The sequence below is a fragment of the Elaeis guineensis genome, chromosome 8 (assembly GCF_000442705.2).
Source record: "Elaeis guineensis isolate ETL-2024a chromosome 8, EG11, whole genome shotgun sequence".
NCBI classification, from domain to species: domain Eukaryota; kingdom Viridiplantae; phylum Streptophyta; class Magnoliopsida; order Arecales; family Arecaceae; genus Elaeis; species Elaeis guineensis.
Genome location: NC_026000.2, coordinates 23111487 through 23118128, shown reverse-complemented (window position 1 = coordinate 23118128; position 6642 = coordinate 23111487). Strand labels below are relative to the sequence as shown.

Below are 6642 nucleotides of genomic sequence, written 5' to 3'. Positions count from 1 at the left end.
CATCTTACGTTCTTAAGGCTGCCGAGGATTATAATAAAAAAGGTTTCGATTTTCCAAAGCTTCAAGTCATTTCCGCGCTTGCCAGAATTCATAAAAACGGGTTTTCTAGTGTGTATCACGAGTTCTTTGCTTCTACCAAACTGATGACCGGAACGACGCGCGACAGTCCTACAATTGCCGACTTCACGTGAAATGAGTCAAAAGTCGGCGGCCGCCGACTTGATAAGTGCCAATTTGGAGTCACGTTCCCAGTTTCTCGGGCTAGCACGTGGAATGCACGTCCGGTGAAGCTTCGAGGGTGAAACTGGTAATGCCCGAGCAGCCCGACGGTCTGGGTCACGTGCAGGGTTCGGAGGGGTTACGGAAAAGAGGCGGGATTGGATCCGTGGCGGGGGTTTTGGGCGTGAAGTTGGTGTTACGTGGGAAGCAGGTGGGAGAGGGGGAATGTTTTTAGTCCCACATCGGGTAGGGAGAGAACGCCACACATGCTGAGGTATTTTAAAAGGACCTCGGGTTCAATCCGTTCAAACCACGCAGCTGCGTGGTGGGCACAGAGCGAACTATTCTTTCGCCTTTTACTAAAGAATACCGTGTGCCCGTCACAAAAAGCAGCATACGCCAATTTTTGGAGGGTCAGTTTCTTAAAAATTGGCCCTACAAATTAATTATAAATTTTTTAATATAAATATAATAATTACAATATATAAATTTTTTAATATAAATATAATAATTACAATATATGGTAGTGGGGCTTTGTTGCTTTTAGTGCGTGCTACGGGCGCCCTCTTGCTGTAGCATAAAAGATGTTATGAATATTTTAAATATTTTTCAATCTGAAATTTTTTAAGTATTTAAAAATAGATATTAAAATTATTTATTCAGTCAAGATAATTTTTTAATAATTATAAATATATTTTTATATTAAAATTATCATATTTTTTAAATATCATGATAAGTTTTAATAATTTAGGATTAATTATTAAAAAATAATTATTAAGAAGATATGATGGTTTAAAAATATTTTTAATAAAAAATTATCATAATTTTCAAGATGCAGGAAAGTGATCTATATCTTTTATGAATCTTTCTTTCGTGTTGAGGGTGCCATCTCAATCAAAGTCGATGCTTTCGTGAGCTCGACTAATACTGAGGACATATGGTCAAGCTCCATCGGTTTGATCTCTTCGATCGAAGATGAGGAGAAATCTGGTCCAATTAGATGGATCTTTTGATTTGGAAGGAAATTGATCCTCTTATTGCGGTAAGCCAAATAAGGCAACTGTCCACACAGGAGAGAATTCGTGCAACAATTAGGCGACAGCTAGTTTGCTTTACATTCTGAATGCAAGACGTGATTTCCACCAATGTGATTCGCGTACAACTACAATAATGATCACCGATCAATACGAGAAGGATCGCTGCTCTCCATCTACAAATAGAGGAGAAAAGGAGATCCCAAGTAACTCTTAAACTCTAGCAAATACTCCTCTCTTACTCTGTTCTCCGATTATCTATTGATTTGAATGTTGAAAGGTCCCTCAGAAACACTTTTAATTAGGAACTTTGTTTGCGGGTTCAATCTCCATCAATTAGCATACCACCCACTTCGGCTCATTCCAACTTAAGTTGACCTCAGCTTCAACTCGATGCCTATCAAACCTATCAACCTCGAAACTAGCTTAGGAACCGATAATAATAGATTGGCGTTGAAGGAAGGGCTTCTATTTATAGCCCTATTTTTAACAGAGAGAGTCCGTTCCAGCCACCATGAGATCATGAAGGACTCGTTTGGTTTGTCAGAAGAACTTTTCTTCACAAGAAATAATTTTTTGAGAAGTTATTTTCTGAAAATAAAATTTTAGTATGTTTAATTGACGGTGAAAAAATGACTTATTACAGAATGACTTATATTTGATTGAGCATTTATTTTCTTAGAAAAACTATATAAAATAATTATTATATCTTTAATAGATATAAAATCATACATTTTTGCTCTTAAATTTTATATAAATAATAATATTATATTTATATTAATATAAATATAATATTAATATATTATAATATAATATTAGATTAAAATAATTTATTAAATTAATATAATACTAATATATATTAATATTATACTAATATATATATAAATATAATATTATATTAATATAAATACTATATTCATATTAATATAAATATTATATTAATATAAATATTAAAATAATATTAAAATATAATAAATATTATAATTAATATTATATTAATATTTAATATTTTATCCTAATCATTATATCATTATTTAGTATTTCATCCTAGCCATCCATTAATATTTTATAAAATCTTAGCCGTAGATTTTAAAAGAATATTTTTGGAAAGAAAAATGGATGATTAATTTTTATCCCATGAGAAGCTCCAAAATCTATCTCCTCCATGGGTTTTCACATCCCATAAAACATGAGAAGTATCTTCTATATGAAAAGCTTTTTTCATTCTCTTTTATCTTAAAACTTCAATCAAATAAGAGGTCTCCTCTCTACCTCCCAAGAATTATCTCTTCCCTCCACTTCCAACGAACTAAACGAGCCTGAAGAGAAGCATCAGATGCTTCACGTTACTCTAACGGCGCTCTGCTAGAACCTGCAGTGTCCAATCCCATTGAAGCAATGGCTCCATCTCAATAGGTGCATGCAGTGACCAACGAGTAGTTCGAGCTGCTCATCCAACAGGTGCAGACCCTTATCGGCATAGTGCAAGAAATGCAGCAAGTGGTTATGACCCAACCACCCATGATGCCTCTATAGGCCTCGACTAGCCTTCAGATCAGCAATCTTCTCCCCACAGTCTGAGGTAGGGGTGTCTCAACAGCCATGATTGACTTGGAAGCTCCGATAATAGGTGTAGAAGGCACTCCTCGACCCTACGGTTGGGCAAAGACTCACCTTTGGGACCTTGCTCACCTTGACACTGAAACCATCAAACCTTTGAGGATGTCAATGTAGGGAGGAAACTTCAAGAGATGAATCAATGATCGAGATAGTTTAGGGCTGAGCTCAGCTCTAGAATGGTGAGCCAGACTTCAATGTTGACCCCCCTTTCACTAGGAGGGTCATGGATGATTTGATACCGCTCCGATTCAAAATACCTCAATTAGAGCCTTATGATGGGACCACTGACCCCATCGAGAGTCTTGAGAGCTTCAAGACTATCGTGCTCTTCTGTGGAGCCACTAGCGGCATCCTTTGTTGAGCCTTCCCATCTACTCCCTGGAAGGCAGCGAGGTACTAGTACTCCAACCTTCAGTAAGGCTCAATTGACTCCTTCAAGCAGCTCAGCCGAGTCTTTGCAGTGCATTTTGTCAGTAGTCAAAGACAACACCATAGCTTGGATTCTCTCATCAACATCAAGCAGAGGATAGGTGAATCCCTCAAGAAGTATATGAGCTGCTTCGATGCAGCCATCCTGAAAGTACGTGATCTAGATTGATCGATTGCCATATCTATGCTAAAGGGTAGACTTCGAAAAAATCTGTTCCTTTTCTTCTTAAAGAAGAGGTACCTTAAGAATCTTGTCGAGATGCTGGCTTGGATGAAGAAGTATGCAAATGTCTAGGAGGCGATGGAGCTACATGAAGAGTTGATGATCAAGAAGCCTCAGGAGGGAAGGGGCTATGATGAAGAAAAAGAGGTGGGGCAGGGCAAGAAGGCCACTAAAGTGTAAGAAAGTCACGATAATCGAGGACCCCACCATGCAATAACCGGCTCAGAATGCCTCCTCGAAACCGCTAGTACCATCATGACCATAGCCATAGCATCGAGGAGTGCGACTCTGCAATAGGATCGAGGCACTCATCAAACGATGTCGGCTCAGGCAGTATGTGGATGCATTGCCGAACCAAAATGATGTCCAAACTGAACACAGATAATCTGAAGGAAATTCTGAGAATAGATCTACTGCGACCATCATCAATACTATCTTTGGGGGTAGGTCAACAGACTGACCAGGAGCTGTAACTGAGCCGAAGAGAATGAGAAAAGTTGTCATCAAGCTAGAAAAGCCTGTATCAGATTGACAAGGTGGTGCAACTCAGAACTCATTAACTTTGGCATTTAGATGGGACTCTGGTTCTCCCAAATATGAAATTCAAAAAACTCACAAGTTGGATTCATTGAAGTCAAGCCGAAGCCAAGCTTCTCCTCATCTGAGAATGGCAAGAGCAAGAAGAGCCCCTCCTTGCTCGAGTAGTGTGAGTTGAGCCGAAGATGGCTGGCCTTGTCTATGCATGAGGTCGGTAAAACCTGATCTGGATCACTTGGGATACCCTTGAGCAGGATCCCTAAGCTTCTCATTAAGTGTGAGTTAAGCCAAAAGCAGGCCAGCCTCATCCGAGCATGAGGTCAGTATAAGTATATTAAATATCTCAAAAGAAGTATCAAAATATCCACTAATTGACCTTTATTCATTAAGAATTGATGCTTTTACTTGTGTTTTGTAGAAAAGATGATTGCTAATACAAAGAGCTTGATTTGTAGATTAAAAAAAAATTGAGAGCAAATCAGACTCAAAATGGATCCTGAAAGAAAATTCAAAGTATCCCCAAAAATCAGCTCAAAAAAGCCAAAATCAGCCCAAAAATTAGAAGAAGCCCAACCCAATTAATTGCTCGATCCATGACGGTTCATAGAAAATAATTTGCACTTCGGTCCATGGTGGCTCACAGAAACAACGATCGGTTCACAATCTGTCCATAGACCGGCATGCATCGGGTCTTCACGTGGCTCACGAGAATAGTTTTTTGGATTTTTTATCACGATGCATAAGCGGAGCAAGCTGAGTTTTGCACTATCAGACAGTGGGTAGTAATTCAAGGCTTGATCGGACGGTCCATAGCAGTTACCGACTAAGAACTAAATAGAAGCATCTTTAGTGCACCATCCAATGGTCAAAAACGAAGATCAAGCAAGATCCAATGGCCAGTATTAATTTCAATTTGTTTTGAGATTGTTTGCAGCATGATATGGGGAGTTGGACGATGATCTGATGGCCAGAAGAGAAGTTCACGTAGGAACGTGCTTGGGACATGATTTCGAGAGTTCTGATGTGGCAATGAGTCTTGTGATGGGTAGTATTCCGTAAAGAGATAGGAGGTTGGATACGGGCATGACTCGAGAGCGCTGAAGGCTATAAAAAGGAGGCACTGCGGACAATAACAGAGGACAGAATGGAGAAAGAGAGTGGAAGCAGGGAAATATGCAACAGTGCAAGTAGCAACAGTCTTCTATATTTTTTATTTATTCTAGTATTTGTTTAGGGCAGAGAAAAAGAAAGAATATAGAAGAAAAGCTGAAGATCTCTATGCGTGGCTAGATACTTTTAACTCAAAAATACAATGAAGTCTGTAAATAAATTTTTATTTTTTTATATTTAATTTTTATACAATAAAATTATGCTTCTATTTCATATCTTTTTATTTTTCTGAGGTATTAATCTAGTCTGTATGGCCTATACCCTCTACAGACGTGCCATGATCTTGAGATACAATACGTATCTAGGAGAGAGATTGTAGCATGTTAGATTAAATCTTATATCTTGTAATTAGACTTAGATAGTTTATACTCCAAACAGACAAGCCGTGATCTACAGATACGGTCCGTACCTCTCAGAGATAAACTATACTAATATCCTAATCATAAGTATTAATATTATAAAATAAAAAAAAATAAAATTTATTTTGCAAGGTGGATTCAAAATTTTTGAATTATCTTTCTGACTTACTTTTATTTACAAATTACTTTACACTTTTAATTTAATTCTTGCTGTTTTATTTTTAAATTCTTTCACAATCAATTCTCTTTTATTACTTCTTCATAAAATAATTATCTTAGATCTCCGTAGATACGATCCTGACTCATCCTATCTATATAGTTTGAGTTGATTTTTATTCTTGACTGCTTATGATAGCGATCAAATTTTAATGTCGTTGTCGAGGATCTAGGTATGATTATTTTTTTTAAAAAAAAATAACTTTCTTTAGTCCTATTTGCTTTCTTAATTAACCTCTTTAATTATTATTACTTCATTTTAGTTGCTTTATTTTCTAAATTACCTTTTATTCTTGTTAGCATAAAAATAAATAAATTAAAAATTAAAAAATTAAAAACTTTCTACTTGCTTAGGCATCTTGTCTCTTGCATAGCATCTTCATAACACATCTTAAGGGCATAAACCCTAAACAAGATAAGATGGAGATTTTATCATCCTTTCTTGGTCCATAAATTACAATCTAGTATTTTGCATTAACCTAAATCTTAATTTAAAATCAATTAGATGTTAGCCTCTAAGGACTCTCGAGCTCAATAAGACAAGAGACCCTAAGAGTTGGACTGGATTAGGATTAGTCAATTTAACTGGTGTCAAGAAAAGTGGTTCAGAGATAAGATCCTAAAGAAAGGTGGTTATTTAATTGATTTCGTTCACTTATCTGATCAATTTTAATTAGTGTCTAAAGAAAACAGCAGGGGGGACCAATCTTACAGTTATCTGACCTTTACTTGAAGGGCTCAAAGATAACCTTAGTAATTAGAAACTGTCTAGATCTAGGATAATCCTTAGCTAGGATTGATTATTTAACTTGATTGCTAACCCATAATTTAAACC

At 36.6% G+C, this 6642-nt stretch overlaps 1 non-coding gene across 1 annotated transcript; it reads left to right on the top strand.

Annotated features, from left to right (window-relative positions):
- The first annotated feature begins 535 nt into the window (after nt 1-535).
- LOC140851401 (U5 spliceosomal RNA) lies at nt 536-653 on the top strand. The gene has a single exon (XR_012134153.1). It is a non-coding gene; the product is annotated as a U5 spliceosomal RNA (small nuclear RNA).
- The last annotated feature ends 5989 nt before the right edge of the window (nt 654-6642 follow it).